Consider the following 25860-nt stretch of genomic DNA (forward strand, 5'->3'; position numbering starts at 1 on the left):
TCCTGCGAAAAACATACGTCTAGAAAACTGTGTTCGGTAAATATCTGGTCACGAATCAGGCAAAGGTGATAGTTTTAACCAGAAAAAAACCCTGCTTCTTCAGAGTTGAGGCATCTGGAAAGGTAACAACACCTCACACTTTATTTGTATTAAAAACAACCGAGGAAATATGCTTCTGACACATCTAATTATGTTTTATCGAAAGTTCTGGAAGAAGAAAAGCATAGTTAAATCTTAACCTATGTATGTGCAATTTTGTATATAATATTATAAACGTATATTTAAATATATATATATATATATATATATATATATATATATATATATATATTCTATATTCTCTCAGAAAAGACTGGCTGTGGGGAATGAATCAGATCTTTTTCAGTTATGGAGGCCAAGTCTACAGTAACAAGATAACTGGAGGGAAAGGGTAGACATTTAATCGTCTGGAAGATTCCTGGGAGTCTCTGAATATCTGTTTTATAGACCAAATATCCAGAGGGCTTCTGGAACTTTCACATTTTATCTAAAAACTTTTTTGGAATCAGTAATGCTGAATCTTTGCTGAACTTGGTTAATTCCCCTCATTTCCCCGTGTGATCCCCGGGCTTTGGGGCCACGTAAAACTGCTGCTAGTTTGTTCTGGGGATATACTCACACTTGAGAGAGGCTGGCAATAGTTGCTTTAATTTGTTCTTTAAGGAGAGTGAGGATGAAAGCTTGTTTTTGTTTAGGGTCTTGGCTTGCTTTCACTTGAAACAGAGAAGAAAGGCAGAAGGAAACAGAATCAGGTCACTGGTGCAGGGAATGGCTCCACAGGTCCCCTGTGAAATGGGCCTTCATTTGTCAGCCTGGAGATGGAGGTCAGTGTGAAATCTGGAATACTCTTCTTGTTACAGGAAGAGCCTGTCTGGTGGGTGGGCTATAAAAGCAAGTATGGTCCTGAATGGCTTAGCTCAGGGGCTCCAAACCCCTGTGACTATAGGGACCAGGCTGGAACTTTAAATAGGGTGGGAAAGAATTGTGGCACATGGGAGAGTCTAGGCTCTGTTGCAAGGAGGCCCTGGAATCAGCTCCAGCCAACTGTCTTCCACTGGGAATGTGGATCCAACATTGCAAATGTCATTGTTTTTCGAGAAAAGATGGACGTCCAGATTTTTGTATGCAATCTTTGATTTATTAAAGGTTTTTCTTACGTATTAAAGCAACTAATTTAACACCTTAGGAGGATCATCAAAGTATTTTTGCAAACAGCATGTGTCCACCAGTGTGCTGACTCTCGTTGAGATCTTTTCCTGGCTCAAGGCAGGGTTGTTCTTTCCAGGTCTTTTGAAGTCTGTGAGTCTCTCAAGTAGCAGAGGTTTACTGAGATCTGTGTGTCTCACACTGTCATGGGCCTGGAGCAGGAATGGGAGTAGAAGGGTATAAGGCAGAGTCCCTACGCTCAGTTTAAGTTCCAGAGAAGAAGCCAGATTAAGTACATTCCTTCCTTCCACAAGTATCTACGAAGCACCTTCTGTGAACAACACTTTATACTGCTGGATGTAGCTATTTGCCCTTTCATATGATAAACTCTTTACTTCTACGGGGCTTCCAAGACAAATTAAAGTCATAATGGAAAACTAGAGGTGCATAGATTGCTACAGGGCAACATGGTGTCTCATGCCAGAATAGCAGAGCAGCGTCTATGGATTCAAGGGTAACTTCCTGACAAGTTGCCGAGGAAATAACCTGAGCAAAGGTATGGAGAAAAGAACCTGAGCAAAAGCGTGGAGAACGAGAAAGCCAGGTGTGCTTCGGCATAGCAGGGAGCTCATTTGCTGGGGCAGTGAGGACAGTGAGGTGGCTATTGCAAGCGAGGAAATGAGTGGTGAGGAGGCTTTCAGCAGCATGGTGGCAGGGAGAACACCATGAGAGGGGACAGCGTGAGAGACTGTGAGACAATGTCTGAGTGGAATAAATAGTGCTTGGAAATGAGGTGGATGTGGGGGCCAGGGCAAGGCAATGTTCAGAAAATATTCAACTTTGAGTTGAAACCCAAGTACTTGGAAAATAGGATACATTTATAGAGAGTTCAGTACCAGAAACACACAGACACACACCACACACACCCCCACACATGCACACACACACACCCCACACGCAATTTTTTTGGCAAGGAGATAGACAATGACTTTTTGACATAATGAGATTTAGGTAACAGAGGTACAGCTAGGTGGAGAGATCCTAAATATGGAGAAAAAATATTAGTCTGGAGCTTATAAGACAGGCTCAAGCTAGAGATAAACCTTTTGGAATCTTCTTTCTCAAGATGGTGAAGTTTGAGGGTAGATAAGATTATTAAGCAGATGGTGGTGAAGTGAATCTACCTGAAGGCAAACTTTGGGGAATACTGTACTTAGGATGTCAGATAAAGATTTTCTTGCAAATACAGCATAAGAAAAAGAGGCAGAGCGGAAGATGTAGTAATAGCCCCAAATGCAGCTGGAGGCCAAAGACAGTGAACCCAAGAGAACCTGATAACTAATGAATCATCAAGAAATCTCCAACAAGGGGGTGGGCGGATGGCTCAGTTGATTAGAGCATGAGCTTTTGACAACAGGGTTGCCAGTTCGATTCCCACATGGGCCAGTGAGCTGAGCCCTCCACAACTAGATTGAAGACAGCGAGCTGCCACTGAGCTGCCTAGGGGTGGATGGATGGCTCAGTTGGTTAGAGCGCGAGCTCTTAACACCAAGGTTGCCGGTTCAATTCCCGCATGGGATGGTGGGCTGTGCCCCCTGCAACTAAGATTGAAAATGACGACTGGTCTTGGAGCTGAGATGTTCCCTCCACAACTAGAGTGAAGCACAACGATTTGACTTGGAGCTGATGGGTCCTGGAAAAACACACTGTTCCCCAATATCCACCAGTAAAAAAAAAAAAAGAAAAAGAAATCTCCAACAAGCAGTTTAAGTTAGGTGGGGGTGGAGAGCAAAAGTCAGGATGTGAAAATGTTTAAGAGTAAGTGAGTGATGACGAATTCACAAGCCATTAAGGAAACTTTCTATCATTTGGACAGGAAAAGAGAGGCTCAGCTGAAACAGCACTGATGAATGCAGATACCAGCAACTGTGACACTTTACAAGACTACTTGAGGATGTAGTTTCCCACATGTTCTTACACCTCAGGCCTTTCCCCCACTCAGGCAGCTCAGCTTGCAGTATGTGTTGTCTCAAGGAAGGGGTGCTGCAGCAGACAAAAGGTTTCTCAGAATATCTTCAATGACTTTTGAGGAATAGAAGGCCCTCTGGTCTTGTGACTGGATGAAGAGCCCTCTGGTTGAGGAAGGAGAGTTTAAGGGGAAGGGAGGGGTGCATTCATATTCTATTTCCTGAGAAAGGGGCCCTGCTTTCTGTAGCTCTGTGATGGTTAATCTTATGTGTCAACTTGGCTAGGCTATGGTGCCCAGTTGTTTGGTCAAACACTAGTCTAGATGTTGCTTCGAAGATATTTTTTAAAGATGTGATTAACATTGAAAATCGATAGACTTTAAGTAAAGCAGATTACCCTCCATAACGTGGGTGGGCCTCATCCAATCAGTTGAAGGCCTTAAGAGCAAAAACTGACATTTCCCAAAGAAAGAATTCTGCCTCCAGACTGCAACATAGAAACCCTGCCTGACTTTTCAGACTGCAGATTAAAAACTGCAAGATCAATCTTACCTAAATTTTTAGCCTGCTAGCCTTCCCTATGAGTTTTGGACTTGACAGCCCCCCACCCCCACCCCAATCATATGAGCCAATTCCTTAAAATGTCTCTCTCTCTCTATGTATATATATGTGTATATATAGGATATTTATCTATATCTCTTTACCTATGCTACAGGGTTTTGTGTCTCTGGAAAACACTGACTAATATAAGCTCCTTAAATCTCCCAGAGGGACAGTGAGAGCAATGGAGTTGTATGACCCCAGAGAACTACTAGTAACTGCAGTGAGTGAAGTAGGAGTGGAAGAGAGAATAATGAGTTAGGGATCCAAATTCCTCCTAAAAGGGATGACTTCTCTTCGACCCGAAGCAAGGGTTGCCACGTGGGAATGGAGTCTGGTGTTACCAGACAATATGATTGATTAAGAGAAACCAAAAATACAAATTATTATAGGAAATCAGTATAGAAAGGATTTTGTAGAAGAGGTAAGTTTTGAGCATTCCCATAGAAATGCAATCTACACTGAAGTGTAGGAAATACTGGATTGGAAGCCATATAAAATAAGCATAAGCCCCCCACCCCTTATACCCAGGAACCTCCCTGCATAAAGAGGAAAATATGTCCCATGAGTCTGAGCCTCTCTGAAGAAAATAAACGATGCTCATTTTGGTCAACTGAGGCATTTGTTTTTATTTAATCACGACTATATTTCCTGTTTTAATGCTTAGGGGAAAAGCTGGGAGTGAAGAGATCTCACCTCTTCATGACTTCATTTATGTCATGTTTTTCAATTTTGTCAGATATATTTTTAGAATCCTTTAAAGGGAGTTTCATGAAGACAAGGTAACTTCGTGAAACTTCGACCCAAGTTATTTCTGTCTTGCTCCTTTGAAAGGGCATCAAAGCTCACAAAGCAGAGACAAGAAGGAACAAACAACAAAGGTGAGAAGCCAGCTCTTGCATGTAGGAGGTAGGCTTGCACAGAACATGTGATTATGTGGCAGGAGGTATGGATGTGAATCACGAAATTGTGTAGCAATTTCTTTCCCGTAGGAAAAAAGGTTCAGGGAAACAGACCAACCTATCATTGAAAATGGCATAAATGCTGGTTAGCATTATTGAACCGCAGAAAGCTCAACTGATTATGATTTTTTTCTTTTAAAAAGCACCTAATTGCCAAGGATATATTTCCCCCTGCTTTTCAGTGCATTCTGATGTTGGAGCGAATTTGATGATTCATGTATTTGAACAAAGATATGTGTTATTACATAAGAGAAGGGAAATGATTAAACCATCACTTGGGTGCCTCTCATTTCATAGTTCGTTATGCAACATGTGGAGTACTTTGAAGTTTTCTATTCTCTTCATAGTGAAAAATATCCTTCAGCTGAAATGGCTTCAGGTAAACAAGTTATACTAAGAATTCAGCACTAAAAATAATGATACCCTAATTCTGGAAACTTGCCCTGAAATATGTTGAATGCCAGATGGCACTAGGAGCAACAACAAAAGACAATCATTTCTAGTGCAGCAAGTGAAATGCTCATTGGCACGTGCTACTAGCTACAGGGCCACATTGGCTGCAGATGGGGTCTCTGAGACATATGCTTTTTCAGGGCTCATTTTTCACTCTGTTCAGCTTGCTCTTCTAAAAGATTGCAAAATGAAATAGGATAGTGAAATCTTGGCTGAAAATCCAAATCACTTGGGGAGATATAAAATCTATATTGACGCCTGGGTCCTAACACCAGAAACTCTTATTAGTTGGTTTGAGTTACGACCTAGGCATCAGGGTTATTTTTAAAGCTCTCAACCTATTTTGAAAAGCCAAGGTTGGGAGCCAGTGCTCTGTTACCGCGCTCAGTAAGTTGTGGGTTACAGAATGCTGGAGCTTGAAGAGACCGAATTCTATGCTTTGTAGATGAGGCAACTAATACTCAGAGAGGACCAGTGATTTCCTCCAAATCATACATTTTATTAAGAGCAGAGTGATAACTAGAACACATCCCAATGTTTTTTCTAATACTTTGGTGCAGCCAATCACAGATGTTGGTTGATTGGTTGGGGAGAAATGAGAGACTTAAAAGTGCTTGTAAAGTTGTCAAAATATTGTGTGAGTAGCTACCATTTCTCTTATATAGAGGATCAACCACAAGCTCGCCACTCAAAACTGTTGTTTGTTCTCAGTTGTTGGGCATCTAGATCAAGATAGAGTCGTGTCTCTCAGCCTTTTAATCTTTGGGCTTCCTGTTGGAAGTTAAAATGCTTTCTAAGATAGGCGAGTGTCTACAAAGACTCATTAATAGCCTGTGTGAGTAAGCTCTGCCCTTTGGTGAGGCCCTTTGTCATCACAGACTGCCATGTATGGCCTTTGCCCAAAGGAAACCCCCTGATTTTTTATTGTGCCTCGTCAATCGATTCACAAATAGAGATGAGCATCTACCAGAGATGAGGACCTATGCTGGCGCCTTTACGCACGAGAAATGCATAAAATTGTTGCTGATTTCAAGCAACAGATGCTCCAAATGAGACACAAGATATCATAGTGGACATCTTTTCTTGCTTGCCCAGCATCTCTTGGGGAACCACCCCTCTTTTATTCCCAGTTCATATGTATGTGGGCACCTCCAGATTTATGGCTGGGCATATTCCCCTCCTTGGCCAAAATAGCCTGAGACTAAGAATTGGGCAAGCAGTGCAAGCTGAGTCCAACAGCGACACCCCCAAGGCTTCCAGGAGCCGTGGAGAAGACACTCTGGTCTGTGGAGTGACCCCAACTTTACAGGCAATGAGAGCTGAGGGAGGAGCATTGTCCCGATGGCACTGTTTGAGCCCCTGGGTTCAGCCTGGCCTGAAGTTCCCTGGACATTCTGGAAGACCCAGGGCTTCCCAGGTACATAAGCCATAACCTCCCCACCTCCTTTTTTCCCTCTTCGAGAGCTAGTTTGAATTAGGTTTTTCTCCTTGTCAACTAAAAGAGCCTCGAGACATGGAGCTTTATCTCAGGCCACTTGAATTGTTTGGACAGTCTGCTCCCATTCATTTTCTGGACGTCAAACCCAGCTGATGTTTTTGGCCAGCAGGAGTGCTAATAAATTGGCTGTACTGCCAGACCTGTCTAGCGGCTATTTTAAGGTCAATTTGTTTTCAGAAGCCCTTAGAGAAACTGGTGGGGACATTTGTTTGCTAATATGTAAATTAATTTGATTTTCACAGTAACATCCTCATTTGATGGGGCTCTGGCATCGCAATAGCCATTTTTGATTAGATTTTCCACTTTCCTGTAAAATGAATTCACCACCCGTCTGAATACTAACCAGACGACCAAATTTGGGGCACCTTTGAATTCTTTAGCTATTAGCATGGAGTGTAGCTGAATATGTGACGTGGGACTTCAGCTAGCTTTTCCGTTCACAATTCTGTACTGCAAACTGACCTGTAATTACAGATGTGTCACTAATGGGGAGGCAAACTCAGTCTATGCTTAGGGGACCAGAAAAGACAGAGGTTTTTGAAATATAGTTGCTACATCAAAAAAAGCATCAAAATATTCATCATAGGGAATATTAGAACTTTGTGGTCTTTCTTCTGCTCCTTTTGTGATTTAGAATTGTTTTGATTTTCAGTTTTGTATCAGTAGAGAATGAGAGCTATACCACAATGTAGCCTCTAAAGATTTTATACTGTCTCTAAATGCCAAGTAGCATAAAAGCAAGAACTGAAGAAGAAAAAAAGTGTACTAGTGTGGGAAATGAGGTTCCAAAGAAAAGGGGAGCAGGGAAGGGCCATAAACTCTTTAATTGTTGGGATGCAAAAACCGTTCCTGGTAGAGAATGTTCTAAAAATGTTCTAAAGGTTTGTATTATTTTATGGAGAAAGAGAGTCGATTCTTTTGTAAACAGTTTGTGTTTTCAAAGACTCTTTGGCTTTCTAATTTATTTAAAACATCAATTGCTTCATGAATTGGCCTGAAGTGCTCCTTGGTAAGTTATTTATGTGGTACTTGACTGCTGCAGGTTTATATCAAGACACAGCTGTATAAACAAAGACTATTAACCTATTGGTTGGATTTAGCAGACACTTGGGTTTGTTTAAATCCACTGACATTTCAAATTACTACGTCTCCAGAATCTTTGCAGAACAACCACTAAAGGTGACGGGGCCGTTTCTAAATAGTTTCTAAAAAGACAAACAATGTGTGTGTTCTAAAGAACGATCACTGAAGAAATAGGGACTGACATTTTATTTATACTCAAACTCATAGAAATTTCAAAGAGGATGGAAGGGAGTCAAGGTGGCTCAGAAAGGAAGGCAGTTTCAGACAGTCTTTATGGTAGTGATACAAACTCTTGTATATTCCACACAGAGTGCATGATTAATAGTTGTAATTTATTGGCCAATTGTGAAAAGTTGGGTTTCTCCCCTCTGTAATTTTTAGGTGAGTTTTTAGATGACTATTTTTGTTTGGGTTCCCTCAAGCAGACCTAGAGACAAGACTGATCGTAGCTAGTTATTCTGGATGAGATCCAAGAAAGCACCCCTGAAGCAGTGGGGATAGTAAGACAGACAGGGAAGAGGGGAAAGCCAATAACAAATAGATTACCATGTGGGCAACTGCAGCTCAACCCTAAGGGGAATAGTAGAGTAACTGCATAGACTTTCCCAGAGAGGGTCAAAGAAGCTGGGATATTTATCTACTAACTCTCCCCTCCTTAGCTGAGGATTGCCCCTGGGGGCTTTGAATCCTGGAGAAAACCTGCAGGCAGAGAATAGCCTGGTGCTTTAAAGGAGAAGCTGCCAGGGTTCAAGGAAAAGGGTCAACCATTGCAGCAGGTGAATAAAGGGAAATACAGGGTGGAGTATTGATAGGGTAACCACACTGGCCATTTTTATATATTTGAAAAATGCAGGTTTGTCCTGAGAAATTATCTTTATTTTCTCCAGCAGGAAGAGGGTCTATTTGACTATTTCCTAAAAAAGACTTGAGTGGAATGATTTGGGGCGGGTTTCCCAGTAATACCTTCCAGTAACATTAATATGACTTGTGAACAATATAGTAATAGAAGCATGGTTAAATTATCAGAGTGCCTCCATGATAGGAAATATTATGAAGCCATTAACATCATCCTTTCAGAATTTTTAATACCATGAAAAATGCTAAGTGAAATGATACTGTTAAGTAAAAAAAAAATAAAAAAAAATCAGGTTATAAAACTACAATTTCAGTTACATGAGAAAAATATTTTTTGCATAAAAAAAGACTAGAAAGAAATATACCAACACAGTAATGGTGCTTATTTCTGGTGGTGAGATCATGGATAATTTTACATCTTTTTATACTTTTCATTTTTCAAACGGTCTACATTGAACATTTTAACCTTTTTTTCTTTTTTAAGTAAATGTGTTTTTCAATTTTCTCTAATGATCAGATTAAATGGAAAGCTTGCTGGGTAGACAGGTGGACTTACTCTTGAGCTTGTTGTTTTGAACATAGGAGGCAGGCTGTTACCCAGCTCTATATTTGCTGCCCAGTCCCCAGGGCAATCTGACAATCTGTGGGTGCTCATTTCAATATTAGCTCATGAGCCTGTTTCTGCATGAGCTTGCAGGATCAAGAGGGCTATTTCCAGGTGGTATCTGCCCAGCAATAGTCCTGCAAGGGCTGTAGGGAGGCTGTGGCTGTTACCTACGTGGGTCAGAGGAGCCCACCAGGGAGGCAGTACCTGGCAGGGGTTATCCATGTATCTTTTTTTGGGTCAAGCTGAGGAGCACATCAGTTATACATCAATTTATGGTCCTTAGCAGCCATTCAGGTGAGTGATGCTCACAGGCTGTGCATTTGCAGCCCCGTCTGAGAATAAGAGTGGTGCTAAGAGCGGTGCTAAGAGTGGTAGAGGAATATAAATAAGAGTATCCTTAAGGAGATATTATCCAGAGGGAAGGTAATATCCATCGGAAATGATTGCACATATAAAAAGGATGTGATTAAAGACCAATGTAACATTCAAATGCGTTAGGAGTTTGAGAAGTGGTTGGGGGTGGGGTGCTCTAGGAAAGAGGAACCTTGTACTGGAGTGATTGAGAAAGGCTTTCTAGAGAAGGTAGCGCTTTGAATACAGAAAACCATTATTCAATTGTAAAATAATGAAAATTCACCTGACTTGGTAGCATCTATTCTCTTGGGTCATGGACAGTCCTGAGTACTTCGAATTCTGATCATGCTTCTGTCTCAGATCCCCTGTGTGTCATTGGGAGTATGTTTCCTGGCCCATAAATGCCAGCGCTAACAGCCACCTGCCCTGTGGGTGCATTATGATGAATAACTGATGGTCAACATCCTGGGTAAACTTGGTGGTGCTGTTGCTAAAGGGTTAACAATGTCAGATGATTAAATACCAGTAGGTTTCTGAGATATAAAACAGTGATAGTGATAGAAACCTCAAGTATGCTTGAAATGGTGTCCAGAATCAGTGAGTCCATTCAGGAGGAATCTCTCTCCTTGGGTATGCTAGTTACAAGCAGCATATAGAGAGGTGGAGTCCATCTGGGGCTATTTACTCGCATTCAATCCTTCATGTGTTACACAGCACTAAGCTGGGTAACATTAAGGGAATTTAAAAGATCATTAGCAGGAGTGTTGTTTTTGTGAGTTTATGGCACACAAACCTGAACTGGAAACTATAAATCCTCAGGAGTGCAGCTACTCAGCTAGATTTGTATCGCAGATTTCATAGAGCCCTGGAGAAGAACCCTAAGACAGACAGGTTCACTCTTCCCCAAAGGTCTGAATCATCATCAACGCTACTTCATCACGTCTCCAAGCACAAGACCCCCTAATGCACTTGTTTATTCCATTAATGTGAAATAGATTCAAGTGAATTGGAAACCAGGCACTGAAAACAAACAAAGGAAGAAAAACAACAGAGCACTGATCGCTATTTGCACAGAGAGCACACCTTCCCTTATGCTGGCCTTGATTGACCTGTAGCTGGACTACCCTGCACACCAAGCTGCATAGATAGCACAGGGCCAGCTCTCCTGCCCTTTGGGACTGAGGGACCCTGCTGACTAAGGGAACAAGAAGCCGTCAGGGTTCACTCGGTCAGTTCTGGACATCGGCGTTGTGTGGATATTTTTGCACAACAGTATATTAGTCTATACCAGGCGACAAACTCCCTGATAAGAGACCGTGTAATGACCTGGAGTAGGAAAACAATAAGCAAACAATAAAAATGAGGCTAAAGGAGCACAGTAATAACATTTCCTTGAGGTGCTATTTGCAGTACTTTTGCAAATATTGACTCACTAAGTACGAAGCTGAAAAGCAAACCTGGTTTGTAGCTGAGCCAACCGAGTAACGTGCTGGGTACTCCCTGAGGGAGTTTTTCTGCTGGCCCCAGGATCGAGCATAAAATGAGCACTCCTTTGTATGCAGCCTGTAGCCTTCCTTGGCAGCCGTGTTCTTCTGCGCCCCATCAAAATTCAAAAAGGCCTTTCTTTTCTGGATGAGAACAGCCTTTTCTCCCAGTGATTGGAAACCTGAGGAGGCAGGATCAGCTAGACAGGACAGACAACATGTGACCTCGTAGAAAAAATCATTCTAGTTTAATATGGAAAGGTACTGTTTTCTTTTCTAAAAGGACCTAACGTCAAGTGCCCTCTTCTTGAGAGAGTTTGATGATCAGGGCCAGCTGTCCCATGGAAATTCATTGCCATTTGGTTTGTTAATCATCATACTGTGGGCAGAGTAGGCAAAAAATATATAATAAAAGAGCAGGAAAGAGAAGAGGCAAGTGTTTTGGAGGAAGCTGCTTAGTGAAGAGGCGATTCTCTTGTGGCAGCAGAAGAAACAGGCCTGTGGATCTTGGGGAAGGGAATGTGCTCCTCCTTTGGTTTAGGAGCCCAAGGATGCGGCCATTTCTCCAGGGAGACGGTTGTGTGATGTAACTGAGTAGATGGAGCCGTGTGCTCTGGGCTTCCAAAACATTCTGAGCACAGTTTTTATGCTACTCATTCAGACATTTGGTTTGATTTGCAAAAGGAATTCTCATTGTTTAGGAATTAGGCCTCACATATATTTAAAGAAAAATACCACAGAATGTTTAAAGATGTAGTGTTTTATGCATAAAATACTGTTTACCTTAGTTGACATTTTCTAATCTTCTTTGCATTGGGCATAATGAATAAAGAAATAGCAGAATCTTACAATAAAAAAGAAAGAGCTTGTATTTGTTTTCCATATTGGGTTGATAACCATGCCTTTTTTTTTTTTTTTTTCCTTCTTAAAAAACAACTGAGAATCCTCAGTCCTTAGAAGAGGATTAGAAGTCTAAGAACTAGCCTTGACCTAAGGTAAAAGAGCAGTGCACAGGGAGTCAGGAGGCCCGGGATCCAGGCCCCCTCTGGCCACTGGCCAACCAGTCAGGGGACTTGGTCCATTTCCTCAAGCTCCATCTTGACTTATTCATCAGTGTGATGAGAAGCTGGGCAAGGTTATCCCTCGGGTCCTTCCCAGCTCTCGTGCTTGTTTAATAATTTTCCTCTGAGAGTTTCAGAGCCTTTGGACAACTCACAGGGCTAAGAGTCCATTTAGGGAAGTAGAGGGGCCTCAGCTGTGCTCTTATCCCATCGAACTAATCAAGCTCAGACAGATATTTCAGCCAAAGGTAATATGGAAACAGTATGTTCAGACACAGACTGGGGAGAGCTACTAAAATTCATCGTCCTGACAATGGAGGCTTTGGAATGGGGGTGCTGTTCAGCGTGGGGCTTGACAGGGAAAATGGGCTTTGGGTTAGAATGCCGGCGTTATGGAAAGTGTGCAGGAGGGACACAGAAAATCAAGGTGGGCCAGCTCTCCCACAAACATGGTCTGACCTTCGGCAAGGTCCCTTGCCTTTCTGGGACACTATTTCTTTATTTGTGTGAAGTGAGGGTAGTAAGATCCCTGCCTTGTTCAATGGCTTTTGATAAGGTCAGAACCCATGTGGAAGGAAGTAAGGGGGTTTGAAAACCATCCCATGACACATAAATAGAAGGATAGTGATCAGCTTTGAAGGGTACTGCCACCCCTGTGCCTGGCCTAGGGCTGAGTGGGAAGAGCCTGGGCCAAGGGAGGAAGAGTGGCAGGTCAGGTAAAGAGCAGGACTGGAAGACCAGTGAACGCAGGGGAAGGCTCCTATCCCGGAGCCAACTTCAGCCTTTGGAGGCTTCAAGCCTACTGCGTCCATTTCCAAAGGCCCTCCATTTATCGATGGCAGGACCTTACTGCCGAAAATGTCTGTTGTGCTGGTTCTTCTAAAAAGAAAATGGTCGGCTATGGGACTCCAGGGCCTGATACCTGATGTCCCACCCTAGGACGCTCTTGTCTTGTGAGACACATTGAGACCCTGCTGGGTGACTCCTAACCTGCTGCGCAAGAGGCAGACACCTCGATCGCATCACGTCACAGGAAGGCGCTTCATAGACTAGTGAGGCACTGATAGTGCTCAGGGAGAAACCAGGCCACGTACTAGCAATAACGATGATCACAGTTACTCTTTATGGAGCATCATGTGCCAAATGCTGAGCTAATTTTTTTTTTCTTTGAATGACAAAGTGTTTTTTTTTTTTTTATTGCTAGTATTTCAACACTACAGATGCTTTTTATAATTATAAAGGATACATATAAATTTCAACATCACCAAGCAAATCCAGAATTCCATTATACCTTTCCCATATTACTTCTGACCTTTTCTTCTTTATTATCATCAGCAGAACGACAACGAGCTGGATGCTTCTAGACATTCCTGAGCACCTTTGATGCCCCTGATACAAGTGTCTTGGCTCCCTTTGTCCCCCAAGTGCCACAGGGACACCAGTGCGTTGCATTTCAGTGAGTTAAATGTTTGACATACATTTGCTTGTTTAACCTCCACAGCTACCCAATGAACTTATGTTATTATTTCACTCCAGTTTAGAGAGGTTAAGAGAGTTCATGGAAACTAATCCTAGGAAAGGTCATGGAACCCTCAATCACCTAGCTTGTCTTCATAATAGAATTGACTTCAAACCTAGTTTGGACTCTAAATTTTATCCTCAATCATTGTGCTGTTCTGCTTCTCTTCGGTCCATGGGTTCTTGAATTAAAGGAGCTGTTCATACATGTGCAGGTGAAGACCTCCACTGAACGTTGCTCCATAACCAAACATGCTCAAGACAATTGAATAAGAGCGATGGGACCTTGCTGCCAGTTCCAGTGGAGCCTCTTGCTCTCAGAGCTGCCATCTGTGCCTGCAGGGGAAAGGATCTGTGATCAGCTTCCTTTGGCAAGGTCTGGTGGCTCAAACTGTGAGAGCGAGATGCATGTATTTGTGAATGACCTTTTCCTTTTTTACCTTTTAAAATAGCCTACCAACGAGAACATGGATAAATGAATGGAAGCACAGAGCCAAATGCATTTATCTGAGGAAAATATTTTGTCAGATCACCTACTTTTCAACTCCATCTGCATTCACCAGACATGGCATCTGTAATGCTATCTGTAGTATCACCTTTCTTGATTTTCCATGGAAATAGGGGCTAGGAATAGAACGGGGAAGTAGAACTACAGATTACCCCCACACCTCAGTTCTTCCAGAGTCTACAGTGGAGTGGAAGCATGTGTGTGTCAGCTGTTCTCCCAGCTCCTTCCTTCCTATATCCACGGAAGTGCTCCTCGGGGAGGTGGAAACATCTATTGGACACTTAACCCAACATCCTTTAACTAGACTTATAAGAGAGTTACGCTAGGCAATATCTCTTACCAAGGCCCCTCTGGTTCCAAGTTTCTGTGCCTCAAGAATTGCCATGTGTGGGGCCATGGCACCAAAATCAACTCAGTCGTGTACTCTTCAGAACGGTTTGAGGGAAGACTGAGTTTCTGTCCTAGTCCTCCAGCTGGTTCAAGATCTTTGTTCTTTCAAAGGCTACTTGCTTTCCTGATCGGGCTATAGCAGGTGGAATGATACCTTCCCTCAGATTTTCTAGTAAAATAGCAGCCAGCGCTGTAGTAAAAATAACAGGAGATTCAATGACCTACTCCGAGCGGGCAGCCGTTCACACGGCAGAGAGGAGAGCACTAGGACAGCTGCGAGGCCCTGCCTGGCGCATTCCTGCTTCTGCCAGGCACCGGGCACCGTTCCTCATGTGGAGGGTCTTATATAAGCCTCAGTGTCAGCAGCCTGCCCCTCCCTGCTGGGGCAGTTCATAGGATCCAGGATTAGCTGGCCACAGCCACGCTCTATTTCTGGAATGCAGAAAGTTCAGCTGAAGGGTAGCCACTGAAAAGATATTCGTTTACTCCATTGAAGGGAGCAGAGATAGAGACTCCCAGGGAGAAAATTATTTTGGGAGACCATTGTGTACAGATAAGCCAAGAACATTTGGGATCGGGTAGGGTAAAAAAGCAGAGCGAGTGAACGAACTTGAAAAGTAACTCCGTTCCTTCCTTCTGTTGTCATTCTCTTGCTGCTGCACAGATTCAACTCCGGATTTTAAAAGTATAATTTATCCAGTAAGCCTGGTGAAATGAGTATGATTTTGTCTTTGCCACCAACAACCTAAACTTATGTTGGGGTAGACATTATGCATAAATAAGTACAGTAAATGCTGATTATTCAACAATCTGGGGATCTCTGTTAGTTCCAATACCAGATTTCCTCACCAGGTTAGACATTTGTTATTCAGGGGGTGGGGAGGGACATTGTTATCATGCATACACTTATCTGCTTCACTGCCTCACTAGGCAGTTAATTCCTTCAGGACAGAAGGAAGTAGGAGGTATGGTGATAATTTAATGTGGCTAATTAAGAAAAAATTATCTGAACTCATATGTCTTTGGTGATGGTGATGATAGTGTGTATGCGTGTGTGTGTGTGTATGTGTGTGTGTGTGTGTGTGTTGGCAAAAACGGATGTGTGGAGACTATTGGAAATGACAGTTTGGAGAGTGGGTAGGTTCAAAACTGGGGAGGAGAGAGCCAAGTTGGGATCTAGGAACAGAAGGTAGCAACTAGCAGCCAGGGCAGGTTGAAAGTAGGGACACTGAGGCATGTGAGCAGGGACGAATCAAGAAGTCAGGAACCAAATCCGGAAAGGGCGCCCCTATAGCATGAAAGGATAGAAAATGTGAACCAGGAAACAGGGCTTTGAGCAGACCCAGGACTTTCCTGGAGCCTTGAGCTTATGCACCAAGACCCAGACACATGAGGTTGGGGGGGAAGGAGGCAGGCTGGAAATGCAGAAAAGTAGGCAAATTTGAGTACTAGTTAGACCACTGGTTGCAAAATGAAATGCCTATAGGCTTTTGTATGTGTTTTAAATTTCTTTTCATTGTAAGAAAAGACGAGATGGAGGGGAAACCTCCAAGTTAAAGAAAAGGCTTAAATACATCTGCCAATTGCGGGGTAGTTATCTTATTTGGATTCTTGATTCAAGCAAATTGTTAAAACGTTTATAAGACTTGGAAAGTTGAACACTGACTTTTTATATTAAGGAGTTACTATTTTTACATGTGCTAATGGCATTGTGGTATTTTTTTAAGAGTCCTTATTTTTTAGAGGTACATGCTGAGAGATTTATAGATGAAATTATATGACTGGAGTTTTCTTCAAAAAATGTGGGGGAATGGGAAAGAGCTTGCTGAAACATGGGCTCTAAGTTGATAGTGGTTAAAGCTAGATGGTGAGTTCACGGGGGTTCATTATGCACAGAACTAACACTGTCTTTGTGAGGACAGATGCTAGTGCCACATACCAGGAACTTTTCAGAGCTACACGTCTGCTCTGCTCCTACAGATGAATGTCCCCGTGGCTCTAGGATGAAGGTATTCAAATGCCCACATTAATAGAGAAATGAAACAGAGCCACAAGAAGATGGGAGATGTTTGTTTTAAATGTATATATTCAGCTCTTTCTGCTAAAAATTGACAAGAAGCAACTAGCCTCTCCCACACATCATTACTCAGAATGTTTAAAGATGTAATGTTTATTTTCTAATCTACTTTGCATTGGGCATAATGAATAAAGAAATAGCAGAATCTTACAATAAAAAAGAAAGAGCTTGTATTTGTTTTCCATATTTGGGTTGATAACCATGCCTTTTTTTTTTTCTTCTTCTTAAAAAACAACTGAGAATACTCAGTCTTTAGAAGAGGAAAGTCTAAGAACTAGCCTTGACCTAAGGTAAAAGAGCAGTGCACAGGGAGTCAGGAGGCCCGGGATCCAAGCCCCCTCTGGCCACTGGCCAACCAGTCAGGGGACTTGGTCCATTTCCTCAAGCTCCATCTTGACTTATTCATCAGTGTGATGAGAAGCTGGGCAAGGTTATCCCTCGGGTCCTTCCCAGCTCTCATGCTTGTTTAATGATTTTCCTCTGAGAGCTCCAGAGCCTTTGGACAACTCACAGGGCTAAGAGTCCATTTAGGGAAGTAGAGGGGCCTCAGCTGTGCTCTTATCCCATCGAACTAATCAAGCTGAGACAGATATTTCAGCCAAAGGTAATATGGGAACAGTATGTTCAGACACAGACTGGGGAGAGCTACTAAAATTCATCGTCCTGACAATGGAGGCCTTGGAATGGGGGTGCTGTTCAGCGTGGGGCTTGACTGAGTAACGATGTGTGGGAGAGGCTAGTTGCTGCCTTCTCCCCTCTCTTTTTCCTGCTGCCTGGAATGCAGTTGTAAGGTGTAGAGCTCCAGCAACCATACTGGACCACGAGATGGCCTTGCGGCTGTAAGTCACACACCTTATGTGGCAGAGCAGAAAGAAAGAAGGGGCTTAGGTCCCTGATGACTCTCTGAACTGCCTGTCCTGGGGTGTATTTTGCAAAGTGAGAATTAACCTTCATGTGATTAAGCCAAAATTACTTTAGGTTTTTTACTTTATATGCACAGAGTCTTAATGGTAATTGATACAGGTAACTGATTATTTATTGGTAATAAGTAAAATGCTGTCTATTTTATATTATCTATCAAAAATTCAAGTATATAGAGTCATTGACTTAGCAAATCCAGTAGGAACTTCACCCTGTAGAGTCACCAAGAAATAGTATTGTTTGCAAGAACAAACACTGTAAACAAGCTAAGCATCCATGCTTGGGGACTGGTGACGTGAAGGAGTCTTCAGTGGGCTATTAGGCAGCCATTCAAAGAATGAGACAGATCTGTTTGCATTGCTATGAAAGAGCATCAGTTTGTATTACTGAGTGAAAATGAGTAAGTTACAAAAGAACATGTGGTTTGATCTCTTTTGTGAAAATATATATATTTTTTCCTAGAAGGAAACAAAAACCTGTTAACCAAAGGGAGAGAGGGCCAGGGAGTTAGTGTGGAGAGAGGCTTTTACCAGTCACTGTATATATTGTTGTATAGACTGAATTTTCTCTCTTCTACCTGTCTTTCTCTGTATTCATAAACAAAAATTACTTCCAGTAGCACACATTTGCTCAAAGCCTAATTTTATAAGTTAATAGCATGAAGAGTTTGCACTCGTTACATTCTCTTCAATATCACTATCTTAATATTTAAGGAATAGTCTGATTTCCAGTCTAATTTAAATGGTTACAATGAAGGTGCTCTTGTCCTCCCATCTCCTTGCCTTTGTCCTCCTCTCCCTCTCCCTCCCCGTCTCTTTTCATTCCCACTCCTTCCTCCTGCCTCTCTCCCTTCCATAAATGTGTACTGTTGCTGACTCCAAGAGCATCGTCTTCCCAGAGCCCATGCAGAAGGTCTGGGCAACCAGAACACAGGACAGAACCTCCCAGGAATGGCCAAACGAGCTAGGGATTCTGCCGCCTTGCTGGTAACAGTGCTGATATTCTGCCTGAAGACACCATCCTAGAAACACTCAGGGCCTCCAGGGGGTTTTCACCAGGTTGTTTGTTTCTTGCAGATGAATGAGGGCGCATGTGCTCTGACAGGACTTGGCATCCGTGTCCGGGAGTTTATTTACTCAGGCTTCAAATGAAGGCAAAGGTTTATTCTGACTCTTTGCTGCAGCATGAGAGCTCTGCTAATGAGAGTGGGATGAGAACACTGGAGGGATAGAGCAGCATGGCAGCCATGTGCCCGGAGGCACGTGGCAGAAGAGGTGGCATTTGTTTCTAAAGGATCTCAAGGCCTTATGAAGCTCTCAAGAGCCGCTTAATTGGTGCTTCAATTTTAGGACAGTTGTTTCTGTGGGAAGTAACCTTAGTCGTTGGGTGCATACTTCAGTGATAAAATCTGAACCTTGGTCACTCCATGGTCCGGAAAGGATTACTGTAGGGTGATCAAGAAAACTCACATCTACAGGATGGCAAGTTCAGTGTCGCTTTCAGGGGTGGACTTTTACATAGATTGATATGAGTTGATAAAGTCTGAGAGATAAGGGGAGAAACTTGTGGGAAATATGGGATCAAAGAATTTGTTATGAGACCAGGTGTATTAGTCCCAACCATTTTGGTTATGAAATACATGCCCAATTTAAACTGGCTTAAAGGAAAATCGGGATTTATTGATCCATGTAACTGGGAAGTGCGGCGGGTGATTTCAGGCAGGTAAGTCGAGGGCTTTTAAGCAGTACCTGAAGGACATGCCCACTGCCCCTCTCCCTCAGCCCTGCTTTCCTCAGTATTAGTTTCATTCACTACAAGGTGGTAAAAATGGTTACCAAGGGCTTCATCTACCAGTCTAGCAACTTCAGGTTCAGGCACCTCATTCTTTGTATTTCCAATGATGTTGGGGCTGGTTTTCACTGATCTAGTTTGGGACACATGTCCATCTCTGAACCAATCACTACCCCTGTGATCTTCTAGGCCCATAACTGGTTTCCATGCCTGGAACCAGAGTCATGCCAGATTTGGGGTGGGGGCGTGGGCTGTGAGGGGAGGTTCAAAGGAAAATGAGTGTGTTGTTATTTGGGTCAGGAGTAAATAATCAACAGACAATGAAATGCCCACTACCCCAGTGTAGACTCTCAAGTTTCAAGTTTTCAGTAGTAAACGAAAGGGAGAAGGGAGACTACTAATTTGCCCCGCAGTATATCATCCTTCTTCGAAGTGTTAGAGATTAGAGGCTCCCTGACCATCACCCAAAGTTTTGGGGTTTACTCTAGGATCTTTGGGTTACTTGTGGTTATCCCTAGTATTGGAGTTAAAACCAGATTGAGATTAGAAAACATATCCATGCTCTTAGGTGTATTCCCAAGCCTGGCTAGATTTCTGGTATGATTTTCTGGGACGGAAGAGAGGTAAAATAATTCAAAAGTTTTCCTAAGGGCTTTATAACTCCGTCCCCAAACCTAAGGGAGCCAGTGTAATTTAGTTTTATTCCATTATTGCCTCAGTTTTTACAAAATTTCAGAGTAGCCAGTAAATGGCAAGCTGGACCCACACTGGTGCATTCTGGCTCCAAATCAGGAGGGTTCTTCTGTGCTCTGCTACGCATAGAAAGAGCGGCAAAGACCATTGGTGCCATCTTCCAGAAATGGATGTCCCAAAAGATGTCTTTGCAAGACTGAGAAATGTTGTCTTTCATAATACGCAGATTGAGTGGAGTATACAGAGACTTGGAAAATGCTGCATCAGAATGCAAATTGTATGATCACACCAAGCAAGCAGAGAGAAATACAGCATTGCCAGCCCTTTTCACCATTCTTGAAAATGAGGACTGTGAACGCAAGTAGCTCACCTCAGAAACTGACAATTGCCAATTCTTTTTCTTACTGGGGAGAGAATATTCTGGAACGCTTCCTACAGGAGAGGTCATCAGGCATAGACCTATTTCCACATAAACATTAGTAAGGAGGATTGGTGTAGTTTGGAAATGTGAAGAAAAAAGAGAAAGGAGTCAATCTCGGCCATAGGAAAAGCTCAGGTGATGGCCCATATTCATCTCTGTTCTCAGAAACTGAATGAGAAGTAAGTAGTGGAGAGACAACAGCTAGTGTCCCGGTCAGAGTTAGATTGCCACCTCCAAGCATGCTAGGAAATTTCCACAGGGCATCCGATCATTGCCAACTCCTTTTATTTAGGGAAGTTCAGAAAGTTCAGGTAAGACATGCTCTTCTCCCTTCTCAGATTAAGAACATGACCCAAAGAGGAAACAAAATCTGGAAATGTCAACAATGGTTACTCAGTTTGTCTGCCACACCTACTTCCTCACCTACAACTTCTGGAAAGTGCCATCCTACCCACCATGTGATTAGACCTGGTATGGCCCTTAACCAAGCCAGAAACCACTTAAGCTACACTTTAGGGATTCTGAACTTGGAGACAGATAGAATTTGCCAATATGGTTAAGGAACATAAGGGGACACATATGTGGAATGTAAGCTAAGGCATTAGAGCACCTGTTTCTGCAAACCAGCCACCCACAGGACATATCTGATACACAACATGTTTTGTTTGGCTTGCAGGGTTTTAAATTAGAAATGATTGCCAATACTTAAACACTGGAATAGTTCACAATTTAAAATGGATGAGCTTTCTGAGCAAACTGCATGAAAATTGTGACTGCCAAAGAATGAACATGAGGAGAACAGAGAGGCCAGGCCTGAGGTGCGTTTGGGACTTCTCAGACTTTTGAAACATACATTCAAAGACCATTGGAGCCCACGTGCACACAGGTTCCCATGAGTGTCCATCCAGTAGCACCAATGGGCATGCTCCAAATTCACCTGCTGCCTGTGGGTTCTGCTCAGAGCAATTGAAGAACTTTCAGCAAACTTATAGGAGACAGGATGAATGAAGGCTTCCATTTTATATAAGTGGCCCAGAGTCCCCACCACTCCCTTTTGCTCCCCAAGCCCTGAGCCCAAGGGACATGTGCAATTTTCCATTTATACTCACTGTTTGATGTGTATTTTCCCCCAAAGCCAATGGAGCCTGGGAACCCTGTACTAAATGAAGGAGCTCAGATCCGGCTGTGGAGGACTTCTGAGGGGTCCCAGTTCCTGCTCCTACTGAGGTCTGATTGTTAACAATTCCTGAATTCCCAAGACATTTTCGTACCTAGAGTGAGCACTCTCCCTTCTCCCTGCTGCCCCCACACAATACACAATTTATTTGAGCCTCTGTGAGGGGCAGCCAGAGGAGCTCTCACTGCAACAACCTCTGAGAGTTAACCTCGCAGAAGAAAGATGCCTCGGAAAAGACAACATGACTGTGTGGCTTTATTTCCATGACAGCGCCTGGAGCCATTGGCCCCTTTAAGAAGGCTCTGCTTGCACCTACCTGATGGCCTCAGAACCCCTGCTGATGTGGACCTTTTCAGGCTTCTTCCCACCCATAGCATCTGGGCATAGCTAACTATATCATAGAAGACATCAAGCTATAAATGCCTTGACTTCCCCCCCCACACACACACATTCTTGCACAAGTTGTCAACTTGTATGTTTGGGAGATATGTTTACATGTTTGCTTGTTTTTTTGCTGAATGTTAGTAATCTCGGTCACTGGGTCTGTTTATGGATATGCATATATTAGAGAGAGAGAGAGAGGAAAAGGTCCTCACTGTCAGCACTCAGAGACCTGAGTGTTTTCGGGCTCTTGCCCAAGGAAGTGGGTTAGCAGCTTGTTAAAGCTGTGGTACAGTTCTTTGCTCTCTTTTGTGAGTCAGAGTCATGTGCTATCTAAAATAGGTGGTGAGTGTGGGCAGGGCAATCCAAACGTGATAGCAATTCATCAAGTTTCTTCCCAGGGAGACGGTGACCCCTCAACCAAAGCCTCAGCGAGGCTCCATTTGGCTATTGTAAGGGTCAGAATGAGCACACAAACCCATTGAGCTGACTGGTTCAGCAGGGCCTTGGAGACCCACACATCTGCTGCATGCTGTGTCTTTAGGGAGGTGGGAGCAAGTGGAATTTACCGGATGTCTGAATACTAAGTAGACACATACTTATGGCTGGGCTTCCCTAATATACTGCGCAGAGCGTGTAGATTCCTAAAATTGTACAAGCTCACTATTGCAGCTCAAGACTGAGGCACATTTGGGGTTTTTACACTTCTAGAACATGTGTTTGGAGATGAATCACCCTCTCCCCACCACACACACTTGTGTGAACATATAGCTCATGTTGATTGGAGGACCAATGGCTAAGCTCTAAATCTACCCTGCGCCTGTAATGCTCAATTAGCTGTTCAGCTTTAGGTCATGGAAAGAGTAATCACATGACTATTAGCGAATGCATGTGAGACGTGACGAAAGAGGGCTTCTGACTTGAAAAGGCCATGTGGTGATGAGCAAACTCCAGGCAATCCGCAGCTGTAATGCTTCAGAGTACAGAATGCACGCCCTTTCCTGGAAGCAGCAGCGGCAGTACAAGGAGAAGTAGTTGTTAAAAGTATTGCAAAATTCCAGTGCAACAAATGCTGAGTAATTTCCAAGGATTACATGTGGCAAATGCCTGTTATCAGAGAAAACGTTTAGAGATTGCTCTGTAGGGGGTGAGGAGAAAGGTTTGCTGTATTAAGAAATATTTGATTACCATCTAGCCTTGCTGTGCCCTTTTATATCCCTCATTTTTATCTTAGAATGAGCATTAGCCACTTATAAGACAGGGGGCATTGTAACGGTGGCACTGTATCTTCTATTTTGAGATTTGGACCTCTGGTATAATTCAATTTAACAAGTGTAATTTGGCTTGGGGCTTTTTGAAAGTTTTTTTTCTTTTCTTTTCTTTCTCTTCCTCCACCAAACCTTAATGATTCTGTTTACTATATATTTACTATGCATACCAGTTTCAATGGTCCTATTTACTTCTGCCTTGCATGCCTGGCCTGAGACTCAGGGAGAGGTTTTTGCATCTGTATGGGATCCACTCCTGGCTCCAACTTAAATTTACATAACATATACAAAGGTTGTGATAACTAGTTTAACTGCACCTTCCCCCACCCCAATGGACAAAGTCTAGCACAATAGAAGAGTCCATTATAGGCTGAAGCAATTTACATCCTGGTGAGAAAATATAAAACTTCCGGTGAAGCAAAGACTTGAGACAGTAGTCTGCAGCAGACTGCCCAGCTGACCCTCCTCTTTGATAAATCTTCCTTCTGTATTTCTACCTGCCTCGTGAATGCTTTCACAACCCATGAGCAAGCAGCCATGACAGCCACTGTGCTGAATTTTCTGAGATGATTCTAAGCCTTATTGTTAACTGTGAAATAGAAGAATGTGTCCCCCTTTTAGTGACTGTCATTAGAAGAGAAAGGACCTGTGGGCAATCAGAGGATTTTTTTACTTTCTTGAAACCACAAGTTGTGTTTTAAGGCAAGCTCTTCTTAAGGCAAAGAAAATATCAAATAGTGATGTTGAACCTGACAGCAGTTTCTGAGTGCAGGCCAGGATCGTGTCTCGTAAAGCTGAAGAATGGAAACATGGACCAGGGAGAGGCAAAAAGTTTTAAAAAGAGGATATTTTATTAGAGGCAGGAGAAGAGGCTGCAGCTCCCGAGCGGGAGGGGGTCCCGAATGAAGGGTGCCCCATGACTGAGGCAAAAGCTCTTACTTTTATACCTTCCCTTGCCTGTTTGGGGAAGGGAACTGTTTGAAGAAGGGAACTGGGGCCTTCTGATGAAATTCGTCTACCAGGTTTGTTCTGCCTGCCCATCCTAAAGGACTTAGCAAAGTAACCCACTCTTATCTATCAGATCTGTTCCGTTTGTCAGGCCAAAATGAATTTTATGATTAACCTCAAGGCCTTGTTACATTATGTCCTGGAGCAGAGGAGTGATTTCAAAACCTGAAGTTTTAGGATATGACTGTCTTTGTTTATTCCACTAGGGACCTCCCTGTCTACCTAGGGACATGCTAACTATCCTGTATCAATAGCACATCCAACAGGAGACCAGAAGCATAAAACCATCCAAATAGAAGGACAGTGTCCCTGAAAAAGACTTGAATTGTTCTTATGTGTTGCTGCTTTTTTGTTTGTTAGAGTTTTTTGTTAGCTTTTCTGTTTTCAGAACTTGACATTTGCCCCCCTCTGGTGCCCACAAATGCAGAAGCAGCATTGGCCAGCACTTGGCATTTCTTTGGAACTGACCAGTCATTACAGGTCCTGGGAAGAGTTCAGCTCCTGAGGATCCCTGCATACTTCATTTGTGAGGACATTTTAAGTGACAAGAGAGCGGCTAGCACACTATAATTTAATTGAAAAATTTGCTGTCAGACTGTAGTTGTTATAGCCTGAATCTTACCTTGTTGTCACTTGCAAAGGCTAACCTTGAGCCCAAGCTCCATATAAATACATAAATGTCATCTAATTGCTTTATGGCTTAAATTTGCTTACTTTTGAGAGCAATGTCATGGAGACTTAAGAAAAGGAAGAGTCTAGGATTGTTAAACTTGCTACAAATTTTCACTGATTCTCAAACAATTTCTGAAATGATCACATTTGGAGACATATCCTATGCAACATTTCCTACTTATTAAAGCTCCATGAAATGGCTATTCCAAATGGTAGTGACTCCAGGAAGTGGACCCTATTCTTTTTAGATAAAAACCCCATTAAGACTTCATTTGCTTCAAAGTAATTTACCTCTTTATTTACCTTAGTTAATGGTGCTTACCAATGTCCCAGTGCTCAAGGAATATAGTAGGAATTATTTTTATTTTTTTTTATAAAGAGAAATAAAAACATCGAGAAGGCAGAACACATTCCCTCTGAGTGTGGGTCTGTTCCTTTTTCTCCCATCAGAATTCCATCAAGTCTCTTGCTAATATTTTCTAATTGCTTTCTTAGTTCTAAAGATTTTCTTCTAATTTAATCCACCCTCAAATCCCATATCCTGCCAAATAACCAATTTCCTATGCTCTTCCCAGAGTCTTTCCAGTCAACATCTAACCTCACATCCTCCATGTTTCTTCTACTTTATGACTTCTTCCCTTCCCCATAGAATCATAATTGGGTGGGTGTCTGCCATCCATGCAACACTAGATCAATGGATATCTAATAATTCCCAAAGCCTTACAGTTTAACAGCAGCCAAATTCTGTATCCATGTGGCCTGATGTCCTCTTCATTTAACATACCATTCTGATGACCTATAGACAATCCTAGCCCCTTTGTTGTCCTTCACCATCACCATCATCAATTTTGAATATTTTTTCCACCACCCCACCCCCTGACACACACATACTGCCTGCACCCTATTCACACTCAATATTCATTCTG

The 25860-nt window shown here is 42.7% G+C and overlaps 1 long non-coding RNA gene across 1 annotated transcript in view; it reads left to right on the top strand.

The window, feature by feature from the left end:
- The window catches only part of LOC141570672 (uncharacterized), a 135192-nt gene that overhangs the window by 34342 nt on the left and 74990 nt on the right, over positions 1-25860 (top strand). The window lies entirely within an intron of this gene.

Source organism: Rhinolophus sinicus, linkage group LG03 (genome assembly GCF_036562045.2).
Source record: "Rhinolophus sinicus isolate RSC01 linkage group LG03, ASM3656204v1, whole genome shotgun sequence".
Classification (NCBI taxonomy): Eukaryota; Metazoa; Chordata; class Mammalia; order Chiroptera; family Rhinolophidae; genus Rhinolophus; species Rhinolophus sinicus.